Raw genomic sequence first — 16,364 nt, forward strand, 5'->3', positions numbered from 1 at the left:
ATGCAGATTTGATTAAAGGAAGATAGCGCATTACCTAGAGTTGGTTCATAAGACACATAATGGTATGAAAGAGTACCACCCGGCACAGAAATTATGCCGTCATTGTGCCTGAATGTGTTGAGTGGGAGATATTTAGGATTCTTTATGACTTATAAGCATTGCAGCATGTTTCTTTTCCCACCTACAGCAGGGTGATCAGGAGACCTGTTGCGCAGCCATAACATGTTCTGACTGTTAAATTGTAGAAGCCTTTTGGGGGAGAAGGAACTAATGGTTGATTTTAAATAAGAAAAAGGATTGCGAGTGTGATGCTGACAAATGATGCACCTTGTAACAAGGTCACTCCTAAAATTTGCTAGTTAGGCCTCATTTAAGTTCGATGTGTCCAAGAAATCTGAAAAGTGCCTACAAAAACGATTAGATCCTAATTCTTGCTCTTCTAAGCTTCACAGCCTTGGCACTACTATTGAGATTTTGGGCCAATTAATTCTTTCTTGTAGGGCTGCCCTGTGCATCATGGGATGCTGCTTAACCAGATATAGAAAGCACTATCACATGCACGTCTCCATCGTCAATTGTCCCTAAGTGAAAACCATTGCTATATTTTATTGAAATATAAGCTGAAGAATTTTACTGATTTAAAAATAAAACAAACCTATTGCATGTAAATCATCTAGGATAGTTCTGCTGTTCTAGCTGGGGACTTTTTGGGGGTTCCAGGTTCTTTCTATCTTGTCCAGAAGTCCCAGGAATTTAGTGGTTACCCTTATTCAATAGGTCCTTTTAAGTTGTGGCCTTTTTTTTGGCTGTTGTTGTTGTTTTATCTTACTTTATGTTTATCTTCCCCAAACCTAGTGTGAAACAGGAAAGTCTCTTCAGCAGCCTCTTACTTCATGTCCTTGAAAGAGCAGACAGACTCCCTTTGTATTTGAAGTTTTTGGTGTTTTTTTCTAATTCCCATGGTAATAAAATCAGGAATAAACAAGGGGATGGTATAAAGGTTTCAGAATCCTTTGGAGATTTTATGGAGTTGGTTCTTAATGAATGAAAGTCCTACTAACTTTGAACCTCTGTTTGCAGATTGAGGTTCATAAAACTCAGCTCTCCTCCTTACCTTTAGCAAAGGCTAAGTGGAATCTAACATCAAAGAAGGCCCTGCTGCCTCATTAAACATGAAGGTGTTAAAGAAGATGAATAGTGGTCTTAACTCAGTGGACATTATTAATATATCATTGATGACCACACAACTGAGGAATTCTGTAAGTCTACTGTCTTAATTCAGGCATGACTTCTTTCTCTGGATATTTCCATACTATTGATAATCATTCACTTTCTTTTACTCATATCAGTAACTATTATGAATTTTCATCAAGCATTAATCTTAAGGAGTTTATTTTTGTTGGTTTTTCTATAGTGCCTTTATTACAAACTAGAGGCCCAATGCATGAAATTTGTGGGGGGTCCCTCAGCCCAGCCTGTGCCCTCTTGCAGTCCAGGAGCCCTCGGGGTATGTCCGACTGAGGGGCTTAAGCCGGCAGATGGACATCCTTAGCACTGCCACGGAGGCAGGCGGGAGAGGCTCCCACCACCGCTGCTGCGCTCGCCAGCCATGAGCCTGGCTTCTGGCTGAGTGGCACTCTCCCTGTGGGAGTGCACTGCGCACCAGGGGGGCAGCTCCTGCATTGAGTGTCTGCCCCCTGGTGGTTAGTGTGCATAATAGCAACCGGTCATTCTGCCATTTGGTTGATTTGCATATTGGCCTTTTATTATATAGGAATGGGTGCTACACCTCCAGAAAAAAACACACAAAACTTTGATTTTTCTTTCAGATAAAAATTATAGCAACCTCTAAAAATATATTTTTATCTTATTATTTACACTGTTGGAAGGAAACATCTATTATTAATCAAAGCCAAAGTTTAATTTGCCTTCCTATCCAAGCTATGCTCAGTTCAACATCTGGTAGTTGATAGATTCTCAATTAATGTAAGATGTATACTAGAAAGAGGGCCAACATTAGAACCATGGGTAGCAGGGCTCAAATCCCACTTTTCCTGCTTACAGCTTACATTACTTTGGATAATTCACTTAAATTCCTTATGTTTTAATTTTTCTTATGTAAAAATGAGTATAGTGGCTATCATAGAGAATTGTTAAGAAATTTAAATTAACTCATGTTCATTTAGAATTTTTTATAATATTTTATTATTTCATTTGATCTTAACCATTGACCCGTTTTGGGGGGGATATAAGCTTTCACTGTGAGTATAATTGAAGAGTTTATACCTGCTTTTCCACTAATAATATTTCAAGAAATTTATTTCTTTCGCAAGGTTTAATTAGCCTTTTCTTTTTACATATGCAACTATCACCAATGCATTTCTTTTCATTTTTATGTTAGAGAGGACACAAATGCATCTATTATATTAGCATCAAACTGAAAGACAAGACCATCATGATATTTTAATACTAGATAATATAGTTCAAACTCATTTAGTCTTCCTTCCAGTGCTATGTCTATACCTTACTAGACCGAGAGGATAAAATGATGATCAAGATAGACATAATTCCTGCCTCATGGACTTAGAATCTTGTTGAAAAGATAGAAAATTAAACAATATTAAGAATGCAGTTATTATTATTTTTTCTTTTGTCACTCAATCATCATGGTCAAGATTTATGTCCAACATCTTTACTTTGTAATTACTTTCCATCCTTCTAAACTTCAGTTTTCTCACACATAATTCTAATTTTACATAAATCTCTAGAGAGATTATGCCTCACTCAGTCATTCAGCTAATTAGTTGTAGAAACCTTGACTAATGATCTTCCAAAATACTGCATCTCAAATGGGATTGGAACTTATGTATTCTTTAAGAAATTCTTCTCTTTCTTTAGATTGTATTGCTTTCTGCACCCCCATATCTCAGCTGTGCCAGCACCGTGTTTTCAAAGCACCATGTTTTTGTTCCCATGTGAACAGAAAACCACAAAAATGTTTGTTCCTAGAGCTTTCTTTTTGGTGCTTGAGACACATGAGCACCAGGCCCTTCTGTTTCAATGTACACAACAGATAAAGACACAGGAAGATTGCAATTTGGTAGAAAGGTCTTAATTTTGAAATAACTTTTGAATTACCAGCCTGATTGTTATAATCGGAGCTGTGCATTTTGAGTATACTGCAGAGAAACTGTTTTCTTAAAGGTAAGCTTCTGACTAGATAAGAGCTTAAGTCGTTAATAAGTTATTCTTTAGTAAAAAGTCTTCAGTGGCCTCCAGCGGGCATTTGGCAAACGTAGGCATGCACACCACGGACCAAAGGGAAGGGAAAAGCCCCAAAGCGAGAGGAGAATGTGGGCGAGAAGATGAATCCATGTGCGTCCTGTGGAAGCCAGATGAGCAGATGGTGCTGCTGATGCTGGTTATGAGTTGAGAAGCCTCACCGTAATTCTCCCTGGGGTGGAAGACCACATCTTCCCTGCGTGGAGATGATCCACAGATCTCCTTACTGGGCAAAGCTAGGATTTTCTTTTTTTGTAGCAAGCCCCTTAAAATCTGCTTTACTCTTTTGACTATTTCTATCCTTTCCATCCCACAAAGGAATTTCTCTGATTTCCATTTCCACAGTTAGGATTTACATTCACATTTAGCTGCGAACTGCAGAGCCTAGCTCTCCAGCGCTTTGGCTCTGTTACGTGCCTCACCTTTGAGAGTTTTTGTTTTTGTTTGAGCCAATTTTAGTTGCATGTACTGCTGAAACAAATGGCAGCATAAATCTAGGTTCAGTTGCTATTTTTCTCTTATCTGTTGAGATCTAATTTAAAAAAAAATGACGAAAAATAAAAAATAAAAGTTCAAAAATCAGGTGTGAAGTATATGTAATTTATATTGTGAGTTTGCTCCCAAAGAATAAGCCATTGGGTTTTCTTTGTGGATAATATAGTAACTTCTTGAGATAACATTTCTCTAATGTTTTTTGTTGTATTTTTATTTATGTACAAGAGAATGGGTGCTTGGGAACTGGGATGTTTGGAGGATCCAAAATCTAGAGAGGAAATGCCTTAGGGGAAGGAAAGGTCAAGTGAAATAAGACTTGATCATCTCTACTGAGTTTTTAAAGCAGCTGCCAATTCCAAATACTGCTAGGTCTCTTTGGGTGAAGATTGGGTTCTCAGGAGAGAATGAACTGAATGGATGAAAGAAAGGAGCTGCATGAACTGCATGGGGATTGTTTGATAATTAGGAGGAGGCCATGGGACAGTAGACCTGGTTTCTTTCTGGAAATGATGAGGGGTGAATAAGATTAAAGGCAGGTTATCTGACTCTGTTAGAGCCTTCTAGGCCAACACTGCAGGAAAAACGGAAGGACCAGCTAGCTGTCTATGAGGCCAGTATGTCATCACCAGCAGCACCAGCACAGACAGGTAACAATGGGCAGAAAAAGAGCTGATCCTGCCTTGCCTGCAAAGCTACCCATCTGAGAGCAGGGAGAATTGAATGTTCTAAAATGATCCTTCTCCATTTCACCATGTGTGCTAAGGCCTGATTTTGAGTACCTTAACTTTTTTGTGATTGGGTATCTTAGGTCAGCGATTTTCAACCTTTTTCATCTCATGGCACACAAACTAATTACTAAAATTCTGCTGCACACCCAAAATTATATTTTTTGTTGATCTGACGAAAACTAGGTATAATTTTGATTCATTCACACCAGACAGCTATTGTTGTGTTGGCTGTCAACTTTTTTCTTATATAATCTAAGGGAAAAGAGGTCAGTGCCCCTGACTAAATAGTCAGGTATTGCATGCTTTAAAAATTCTTGCAGTACACTGGTTGAAAATTGCTGTCTTAGATGAATGGCAACTATCTTCTATACTCTCCCCATGTATCGATTCTTTGAGGAAATATTATTTTTTAATGAAATTGGTTAGTTGTTGCTTTGATTCTGAACTATCTACTGTCCATAGTTGGATTTAATCTTCTTTCCACATTCCTTCAAAATCAGTGTTTGTTTATTCTATTTGTATGCAAAGCTTCCATTCATTAACATTGCCACCCACTGTCTCAGAAAGGCACTGCTGTTATTTTCAGTTTTATTTCAACTTTGGGATTATTTATTTTAAAACATTCTTTCCTACTGTAGCTTGAAGCAATATTTTAATTTCATTGTCAAAAGATGAACAACGTAGGAGTTAGTTACAGTTGTGATTGCTCTGTAGCTGAAATTGAATGGAGCTGGAACCTATTTAAACTTGCATTGTGCTTCAGAGATGAGACCTTAATAAATGTTTGTTAAACCCTATCACTTCATGTTGCATTTATAGAAAGAAGCCCTTTTGGATGTCACAAACATGTTGTATTTTCCCTTTCTCTTGTTGCCTGAACATGGAGGAGTTGGCAGTCATGAATCAGGTTTTGGGTCTAAGCAGAAGGTACATAAAGATGTATCTGTCTCTGTTTATATAGGGACATATGAAAATGTATAAGTTGTAATATTATACATTAAACCTTCAGTTATTTTTGGACATGTAAATTTCTTAAAATGCTTCTTTTAACATTTATTTTTTTAAAGACTATTGATATTTTAGAGAGAGAGGAAAGGAGAGGGAGAGAGAGTAAAACATCCATGTGAGAGCAAACATCAATTGCTGCCTCCTGCATGCCCCCACTGGGGATCCAGCCCACAACCTCGGCATGTGCCTGGACTGGGAATCAAACCAGCCAACCTTTGGTGCGTGGGACAATGCCCAACCAATTGAGCCACACCAGCCAGGGCAATGGTTTTCTTTTTAAACCTGCAGGCTGTACATGAAGCTATCCCCTTGCCTGAAATGTTCTTCATTTTCTCCTCCAACTCATTACCCACACTTGAATTCTTACTACCCATTTCCCCACACATTTCCATATCCCTGTGATCCATTAAGGAATTAGTCTATGTAACACCTTTATTGAGAAACTTCCCTTGACCACTCAAGCCTTTAGTTCTTCTTAACTGCTGAGTTTACTTGTCTAATTTACCTCTCTACTTTGCAATCTGCTTATGGATAGGATGCTTATTAGGCACACAATGGCTGGCAGCCATGCTTGCCGTCACTGTTTGAGTTAAATTTGTATCTCTTTCGCAGGAATACTCCTATTTCTGATATGGGGGACAGTTCTCAAGAGTTGGTGCTCTCTCTCACATTACCAGCAGTAGATATCTTGGAAACGGGAGCCTGTGATGTTGTGGAAGTTACCGAAAACTGATGACCTTATTCTTATCCGCTAGCATCGCACTCGTATAAATAAGTTTTGTGTGCAGCTGTTATATGACACTGATGCACTCCAAACAGAAAGCTCTTGGCAAATAGTGCTTAAAAAGAGCGAGGAAGGCAGTGATGCAGATAAGATAAAACACCTCAATGAAAAAGCAGTACTTACTTCCTCATATTTTGGAGCACAAAACATTTGGGATCTTTATCTCTACAAACTCACAGTGGATCAGTACGCAGAAATCTTCAAGGCACTTTCATGTGCCTCGTGTCACTTAATCCCGAAGTGGTGAGAGCTCCACTTTTAAACAGAACCCCGACTCACAGACTCACAGCGCTTCAGGCCAGGTCACCGGTGCCAAAGGCGGTTAGTTCTCTCTCCTATGCTTCACAGATGCCCTGACTCAGGAAAAACGACTAAATCACCGTGGCTTCAGGGAGAAAATTCTTTTACTTTAAATGACATGGTAAATAAAGGTTAGAGGTTTTTCTGTTTTCTTATTTTGTTCGTGTTTTTCTAAAGAAGTGTGCCCGAGGGGTCTGACGTGTGCCCGGGAGATCCATAGGAGAGATGCTTGGGTACCCTGGGAGGTATTTCAGAGGATTAGTAGAATCTCTGGTCAAAGTGATTAGAGTACCCAATCATTTTCTTCATGAGGCTCCCCAGAGAGGGAGACAGCACCGTGTCTTTGAACATCTCTTTTCAGTGTTATTAAGGTAACGCCCCTCTCTTCTTATTCCACACAGCTGTTTTCCCAACAGTTGGATAATCATGTTAAAACGGCAACACTACCTGCAGCCGTAACTGCATCCCTCTTTACATAGCACGCTGCCTGCCTGCACTGGTGGCGAAGGCTGCACTGTCACCTTTAATTAAAAGCGCACAGACAAAAACAAATGAAGACATTTCCATCGCTTATGTGGGTTTAGCGTCCTGTCCTATTTCATTGTCTGCCTCGAAGCAGATTTATCTACCTAGTTTCGGGGAAGTTTGGTTTACCATTTGTAATTCTTAATGCAGACATTAGTCAGTATAATTAAAATATGATAACATCTGGATGTTAAAAGCACAGGTGGAATGCATTGGTGTGGAAGACAAGGAGGAAAATCGTCATGCAAACCTCCTATCTCTAGGACACACAGTCTCTCTCTCTCTCTCTCTCTCTCTCTCACACACACACACACACACACACACACACACACACACACACACACGTATGCCTCAGGTGGAAAGTGAGACTACTTTTAAGCAGGAAGGAGGATAATCTGCTTGCCACTTCTCCACAAGGACTGTCTAAATCCTATCATCTCACTTGTCTTCGACTTGATGGGGCTATAATGGCCTACAGGTAAAGGAAAGATCATTATTCTTCATTCGTTCCATTTATGAAATTCCCACTGAAGACCCAGGCGCCATGTTGCCAGGTGCTGAAAAACGTGCACTCAGAGCTTTCTTTCATTTCTTTTCTTAAAATTGGTAGGTCTGGAGAGTGCGGCTGAAGCCTTTTATAGCCTGGCATTTAAACTGAGCCAATTTGTTATAGAGGTGAATAAAAACAGACTTTGTGGTGTCATTTTTAAAGAGCCCCTTTGCATTTGGAGACAGACTCACACCACACTTTCCGTGTTATGTAGATGGCTCTTCTTATGTGCATAAGTGGTTTCCTGATGTTATAAATTGGGTTGCAGAAATGGGAAGTTTACTTTTTTTTTTTAAACAAAATCTTCTTGGATTGCTAACATCACATTCCAATATTTCTCGAATCTGTAGTTATTTTTATTTTTCTCCTCTGACATCTCCTCTTCCTCCCACTCCTCGTGTCTGGCGGTTTCAGTGTGTAAGTGCAAAGGTCTGTTGGAGTCGATGCTTTTGCCCTGCGATGGGAAGAAAGGCATACAAGAAACACACCTGGCTGTGAGCCGGACTCCAGGAATGAAAATAGATTTCAGGATGTAGTAGTAGTTGGACAATAGTGTGGCTGGTCCAGTCAGAAATTAGAGTAGTCTCCTCAGTAACAGATGCCCGTCAGTCCTTGCTCTCGAGCTCCTTTGTACAAGGAACTCGCGTGTGGATTCTGCCCTCCTAGGAAGCCCCCAACGGACAGCGTCCTTTACTCGCCTCCCTCCCTCTGAGCTTCTGCTTACTCAGGACCCCATTTACCTCGTTGCTTTTTCTTACTGTCATCTCTGTGTGTGTGTCCTAGGCTTCACATCTCTCAACAAAACCCACTGCGCTAGTCTGATCGGGATGCTATTAAAAATACCACCGACAGGATGCCTTAAACAACAGAATTTAGTTTTTCACAGTTCTGGAGGCTGGAAGTCCAAGGTCAGGGTTGGTTTCTGTTGAGGCCTCTCTCACTGACTTAAAGGCAGCCGCCTTCTAGCTATCTTCTGATAAGGCCTGTCCTCTGTGTGTGTGGGGGGGGGGGGGAGTGGGGGGGAGGGAAGATATGCTCTAGTGCAGTGGTTCTCAACCTGTGGGTTGCGACCCCTTTGGCGGTCGAACGACCCTTTCACAGGGGTTACCTAAGACCATCCTGCATATCAGATATTTACATTACGATTCATAACAGTAGCAACATTACAGTTGTGAAGTAGCAATGAAAATAATTTTATGGTTGGGTCACAACATGAGAAACTGTATTTAAAGGGCCAGAAGGTTGAGAATCACTGCAGTCTAGTGTCTCTTCATCTTCTTTTAAAAACACCAGCCCTTTCTGGTTAGGGCCATTATGACTTGAGTAAGGAGTATTGCCTGTATGTCATTTTCCAGAATATTTTCAGGTTTGGGATCTCAGCAGCAGATGTACTTGACCTGATTCTATGAAGCTTTAATGTTTGTTAGTTATGTCTTTGGGGAAAGTGACAGATTTTTTTTCTTTTTTAAATATGGGGCAAGGCAAAGGTTGGATCATGCAATCTTAGGAATAAAGAACAGACCAGGTTTACTACCTGCTTTCTTGCCTTGGTGAGTATATAAAATGATCACACATACATCAGCCTCAAATAATAGCTACTTTAATCTAATAATTTCTGTTACAGGATAAGCCAGGAAAGGGATATGAATATTTCTGTGGGGAACTGGTGGTTCATCATGTGTTACTGCTACCTTTGGAAAAGGAAGCAGCATGGTTATGTGTAAAGAACAATAAACTACTATGTGAATCACCAGGTGATTTATGTAGCTGGCGTATTAGAGAGAAAAATGCTCTAACGATTCACTGTGAATAGTGGTTATAATGTGGAAAAGAAGGTAGAGAATGCTATTCAAATGAATCTGTGTCATCCCTTTCCCCCCGGGGTTTGTTGCTGCGCCTGTAATTTACCTGGAGGGTTCAGAAAATGAGAGTGTCCAAGACAAAATAAAAAGAACAGCCTGATCTGTGATTTTAGCTGAATAGTCTAATAGGTCATAAACCAAGAGTCTAAGAAAACCCCAATAGGTTCCACAGTTAACAGAAGGATCCCCATGTGACCAAAAGCATCAGCTGTACCCCAATGTTACAAAATCCCTGTGCTGGCTGAGAACCAGGAGATGAGGCTGTTCTTTATCCCACAGTGGGCTGGCTGAGAGCCGTGGCAGTAGTTTGTGATATAGGCTTAGGGGAATAAGCACTTGGCTGGGATTCGGGGTCAGCAGAGACAGTACAATAGAATGAACATTGGCCTCTTACTACCAGGATTCAAGTCCTGAATCCATTGTTTACTACCTGCATGATCTCAAACAAATCACATATGTTCTCCAACATTCAAATCACTCATCTATAAAATGGGCATAATAATAATAATAATAATCATAGAATGGGGTGGTGGTGAAAGGGAAACAGCCATTCCTCCCACAGCCTGTAAATGCAAGTCTCAGAAACATAACAGAACTTACAAAAATGTGTAAATTAATTTGTGCAAATGTCTGGTGTTTCCCTCTGATAATTGTTCAGTGACTTTGCCTTTTTAGTGGGCACTCTTTATTAGTTGGCCTCCTTCTTGGTTCACTGCATTTTCTTCAACTCTGACCTTTTGCCTCTGGTTCCGAATATCTGGGAAAGAATAGTTCCACTAGCATCAGATTTGAGAGAACCAACTATAATGCAGGGAAAATAATAATTAAATGCTGGAGAGGAAGGTCAGGCAGCCCTCTATCCCCCACTATTCGGGGTGATATGTGTAAGTGAATAAATAGTATGTTACAGAGCTGTATACACTGTACATTATTTTTTGTGGCTCTTTGTTAGCACAGTGTGTAAAAGCATAAAAATAAAAGAAGTTCTAGACAGAACAACCAAACTTTAGGAGCTCACTCTTCCTTAATATTTAATCTTCTCTGAATTTTAAAAATAACATAATTTGAGTGGAACCATAATCCATTTCTCAGTGGAATTAGATTTTTGTAAAGCTTCTTTCATCCAGCATTACCCTCTAAATCAGGGGATGGGGAACCTTTTTTCTGCCAAGGGCCATTTGGATATAACAACATTTGCGGGCTATACAAAATTATCAACTTAAAAATTAGCCTGCTCTATTTGGTCGAGCATTTAATTAACTCACCCCTAATGCCCAGACCAGATGATTTTGAGGGCCTTACACAGCCCGAGGGCTGGACATTCCCCACCCCTGCTCTAAATCAAGAAAAGAAGTTGTTTTTTAGGTAAATGTACACTGAGAAAAAAAGAGCAGAAGAGAATTATCCACTTAGTGACCTCATTGTATGTGATAATAATAAAACAGTAATGACCAACATTTATTCAGAAGATTCTATGAGTCAGACACTTCCGGAAGCACTCTCTATATTTTAATTCAATCAAACCTTTCACCAGCTCTATTCCTAATTTACAGCAGAAGAAACTTAACCAACTTACTTAACCAAGTACACGGAGCCAGTTTTGAACTGAGGCCATTTGGTGCTGAGCACACCCTTATAACTAATATGCTAAAAAAAAAGAGTATAAAAATTTTACATTAATTTATGTTCTAATCATAGTAGAAGAACTCGATATTTGAAGAATTCTGTAGGTAATTGCTTACGAAGTGAAAATTCTCTACTTAGCCTTTGGTGTTTACCTCTTGTCTCACCAAGGTTCTACCTGGACATAGAATTAGTTGTTTGCCATTACTATGCTCTTATATTGTTAAATAACCTGTTCCTTGAAGTTAGCTGGCACTCTTATGTTATAATCTGGAGCACCTAGCACCGTAGCGGACTATTAAAAAACAATGACTAAATTATAAGTGAATTCTCCTGCTATATATTAAAGGGGAAAAGTCTATCCTAGTTGATCTCTTTTTCCTTTCTACTTTAAAACACTGGGCTTGGTGAGTTTCATCTTTCCTTTTGTCCTTTGAATGAAGAGAGGCAGATGCACCTGTAATGACTCATTGTTTTTACACCCTCAGTCCCCCAGGAATCAGACATGATTGTCAGCGGCAGCTGCTTCTGATGCTGCTAAATGTGTCTGAGGAGTTTGGTGACTGATTGTATTTCAGGAGCTCATCAAGTGTAAAAAAAATAAATAAAAAAGGAAGTGTCTAAAAACTACTGCCTCCTTCCCAGTTGTGTTATTAATAACATAGTACATGGGTTGTGCTCAGAGATCTGCCACAGGACTGTCAGGAAGAATGAAAATGACAGTACTGTTTAATATTTATATTAAACTAGAGGCCCGGTGCACAAAATTTGTGCATTGGGGGTGGTGGGAGGGGGGGGGGCGTTCCTCTGCCCAACCTGCCTCCCTCACAGTCCGGGAGCCCTCGGGGAATGTCCTACTTAGGCCCACGGGGAGCGGGCCTAAGCCTCAGTCTGGCTGCAGAGACTTGGAGCAGGTGCTGTGTGTGTGTGTGTGTGTGTGTGTGTGTCTGCTGGGGGCCTGCCCCCAGCCACGCCATGAAGGCATGAAACAGGCACCATGTGTGTGTGTGTGTGTGTGTGTGTGTGTGTGTGTGTGTCCGCTGAAAGCCTGCCCCCAGCCACACAGGCTCGGAGCAGGCACTGTGTATGTGTGTGTGTGTGTGTGTGTATGTGTGTGTATGTGTGTGTCCACTAGGGACCTGCCTCCAGCCACACCGCGGAGGCTTGGAGCAGACGCCCCTCTGTGTTGATCTCTCAGGCTTAGGGCCCTGGTCGTGACAGTTATGGAGTCCCAACCTCATTTGCATATTACTTCTTTTTATAGATAGATAGATAGATAGATAGATAGATAGATAGATAGATAGATAGATAGATAGTCTGCATTCCCACATTCAAGCTTTTATTCTTATGGGAATCCAAAGATGTCAGCAATGCCAGCATTACTATTATATTTTAACAACTGGAGAAACTAGATTCAGAATGTATTTCAATTGCCCCAGACCTAATTCTCAGCTCAGTATTCCTTTTTTATTTCATTCCAATGCTTATCTGTCTCTTGTGGATTTATATTAGTTAGAACTTAACCATTTAAGATATTTAGATGGTGTGCAATACTTTCTTTTATATTTTCCCTCACAGGATGTCAGTTTGTTTTTCTTTAAAATGTCCTTCTGTTGCGTGTGATACAGAAGAGGATGCCTTTGTTCTGCAGTACTTGGTTTCCATAATGGTGACAACAGCTTGGCAGAAGCTAAGTAGCCAGTGCTGGCCAAGGAAGACAGGACCCCAAAGCATGTTAAACGTTAACAGGAGCTTGTCATTCCAAGTTTAAGCCATTCTACAAATCAACTCTCTATTGTTCAAAGCTTCCCTTGCTTGGTCTGGTATGTTCATATACGAACCACAGAATTTTAGGCATTTAACCATGGACAGCTTTATACCATAAATATTTTTACTTGATTTTATTTAACCCACTTGAACCTCATACCCCATTTGCTAAGAGAAATTAAAGGCAGTATTACAAAAAAAGGCAATTTATCTTTTGGAGGCTTTTCTTGGCAGTTAATTTAAGCAATACGCAAAATCCAGTAAGAATAATTGGATCTCTACTCTCTGTACTTAAAAAGCAAATATTCACCACAAGAGAATATGCATCATTTGGAATTGTTACCTTTGTCTGCAAGCATGCAAATGACCTCCTACCTTTGAGAGCCAATTCTAATGGAAGAAAATTGGTCAGCAAAGGATATTCTCGGGCAGATACAAGATGAAATAAATGGTCACTTACACTTTTGATTGCAGTGTGTAGTTATGTGCTTTCAGACCTGGCATTAAATTGTATTTCATTTTCTTGAATGGGGCTAGGGTTGGGGGGCATTGACCCTTGAAGCTGTGGAATATTCCATTGGAAATATTGGATTCTGATGCTATATTGTGGCAGGAGTATAATCTCAGAAGAAAGTTTCTCCCAGAGTAATAACTACAGGTGGCCTGGGGGCTTGTGGGTGTGTGGCTCCACAAAAATAAAATATAAACTTCATTTGGATTTTCAGATTATGTAAAGGAAATGTCTGTTGGCATGATGGTGTGTGTGTGTGTGTGTGTGTGTTGTAGCTTTGGTCAAAGTCATTTCGGTCCAGTTTTTGATATGCAGGGATGCTTAGTCAGTGAAGTTACCACTAGTGGCTCAAAAGCTTGAGGCAGAATTTTTAAAATCATGAATGCTTGAAAATAATGGACCAGAGATTACCGTAACAGGTTTCTGTAGTAAAGGTGGACCTCCCTAACAAATCCTGAACCCATGTCAATTTTCCATACAAATGATAACATATTTAAATCCAGCAGGGGAAAAAAATGTTACTTGAAATGTGTGAGCCAGATAATTTATAAAGTAAACCATTCTCTAAAATATGTTTGTAAATCTTGATATTTTACATCCGAATTTTATTTCAAATTTTTGTTTATAAGTTTTCCTTGGAATTGTTCAAACTTGTGCCTAATGATCCAACAGAAGCTGCAATGTGAAGAGACATATGTTGTTCTCAGTACTGTCAAAATGACAGTCAATTTGCTTGTGGTATTATTTTAAATGGCCCATTATGCATTGAGTTCGCAGTAATATTTTGGAAATTTACTTCATCTTAGATTTTAAGCATCTAGAGGTCAGAGACTGTGAAGTTTCCCTATTACGGTGCCAGCAACTGTACCACACCCAATTAAGCAACACCTAAATGCATGCTTAGAGATAATGATCCCCTTTCCTACGGAAGAGAGTCACCCGGAGTGAACTCGGGGACGTTTTTGTGGAAGTGTTGACTTTTAAAAGAGAATAAAAAGACACCAAAATGTTCGAGTTGAGACGAAAGTACATATAAATGCTGTGGCAATGATTTTTTTTGTTGGATAACAACCATTTGATCTTCCTTCCAATTTATTCATTAAATTTTTAGTTGGAAGGAAAGGCTTCTTTGTAATTGATAGCAACTACCTGAACAGAATCCTGAGAGCTTCCAACAATGTATCAGCCCTGTGTCTTTAAAGGCAAAGCTTAAAAAATAGTCTTTATAGTTTTCATTAGTTATCTATAAAGTCATAAATATGGGGATATAGGAATCCTTAAAACATGTGTTAGTGGAATGATGACAACTGTACCATTTGATTACTAACAATGAAGTGGTTCTTTTTCAGATCATAATAGAACAATAGGAGTGCAAGGAAATCTCTACAGAATCTAAATTCATCAGGCGGTTGAGAAATACAAATCTAAAGAAAAGATGAGATTATCTCAGGGGAAGAAATTTTCAGGATGGCACAGAAGCAAAGAAAAGCCAGCGTGGCCAAGATTTTGGCTGTACTCTGAGGGCTCACATGATAAAGGAAGAACAATTCTCTCTGTCATTTTCTAAGGATCATATTTATCTGGGCACCCTGTATATTAACTGATAGGCTATATTATTAGGTGGCCTAGATGGAGATTGAAATGCAGGAAAGGAAACATTCTTACCACACAGGAAATCAGACTGTCTTGGAGCTATGATGAGGCAAATTATATTGTCTATTTAAATTCTATTTAATTTGTGGTTAGGGCAGGCTTTTACTTGCTTGTTTAAGGGAAGATAACAATGTTTTTAGAAATGTCATGGGTGATTAAGGATGGGGAGAAAAAGATATCTATGCTGTACAATGATACTCTTCATAACAAGAATTTCTTAAGTGGTGAGAAATGGTGGAAGAGAAGCAGGTGATGCATCCACATTGTCCAGACACTTTCAGAAGGAACTGGGACTCTGGTCATTAGAGTTCCAAAGGAGTTTAAGGGACTGCTTTTTTAAGCACAATTCTCATAAAAGCTGGAATTCTGTTATACAATACATATAAAGTGCATGACTTTAATCAGTTGATTATTTATATACCAGTTGAAATAATTTACAATTCCCTTCATAGTATTGACTTTTTGTATAATAAATGCTATATACATTTAGTAAAAATTGAACAAACATTATTTTATACAAATACGTTCAAGGGGTACAAATAGCAAAAATACATCCTCAAAAATAAACATATACATTTTTAATGTGTCATGACTATTATCTAGAGCTACTTCAGATAATTCTATAAGGTTAAAGAAACTGAAGTAAGATGGCAGGGATATTATTCAGATATATTAATGCCCTCACATTAACCCATCTAAAAGGTGTTTGATTTTATGTTCAGTGCAGATATTTGAGGCTTTTAATAAGCTTGATCTCTCTCTCTCTCTCTCTCTCTCTCTCTCTCTCTCTCTCTCTAAAAAAAGGCATGCTTCTTTGAGGATGGTGATGAAATTGTAATATGCAAATGAGTACTTTCCTGTAAGGCAACAATAGCATTAAAGGGAACAAGCATGATGTGATTCCTCAAATTCTCTACTGAGTCTCATATTGTTTACATTCATTTTGGTCTTTATTGTATTTTAATTGAATATGTTAACTGTGTAGTCATAGGGAAAAAGACAAAAGCTGATGTGAAGGTTAATTTAGCAGCCAGGTTATATGGGGGTTCCCTTACTAGGTAGCCTGGATAATGAGAATGGCCAGTGGCACTTGGCCTGTCTTTGGCAGCGCTCTCTCCCAGGCTTTGTGTTGCTTGTGGGCGAGTGAAAGACATTTGTGTTGAGCAAAGTGTGACTCCAGCTGAGTGACCCAGCTCAGGGCCATGGAAACTTGACCTTGTCTTTCCCTTTGCCAAAGTACCCGAGTGAGAACAAATGGCCTGGAAATCTTTCCTCA

The 16,364-nt window shown here is 39.4% G+C and overlaps 1 protein-coding gene across 11 annotated transcripts in view; it reads left to right on the forward strand.

The window, feature by feature from the left end:
- The window catches only part of NRXN1 (neurexin 1), a 1,007,877-nt gene that overhangs the window by 225,631 nt on the left and 765,882 nt on the right, over window positions 1-16,364 (forward strand). The gene's annotated exons all lie outside the window — the stretch shown is intronic.

Source organism: Myotis daubentonii, chromosome 12, assembly GCF_963259705.1.
Source record: "Myotis daubentonii chromosome 12, mMyoDau2.1, whole genome shotgun sequence".
Lineage (NCBI taxonomy): Eukaryota > Metazoa > Chordata > Mammalia > Chiroptera > Vespertilionidae > Myotis > Myotis daubentonii.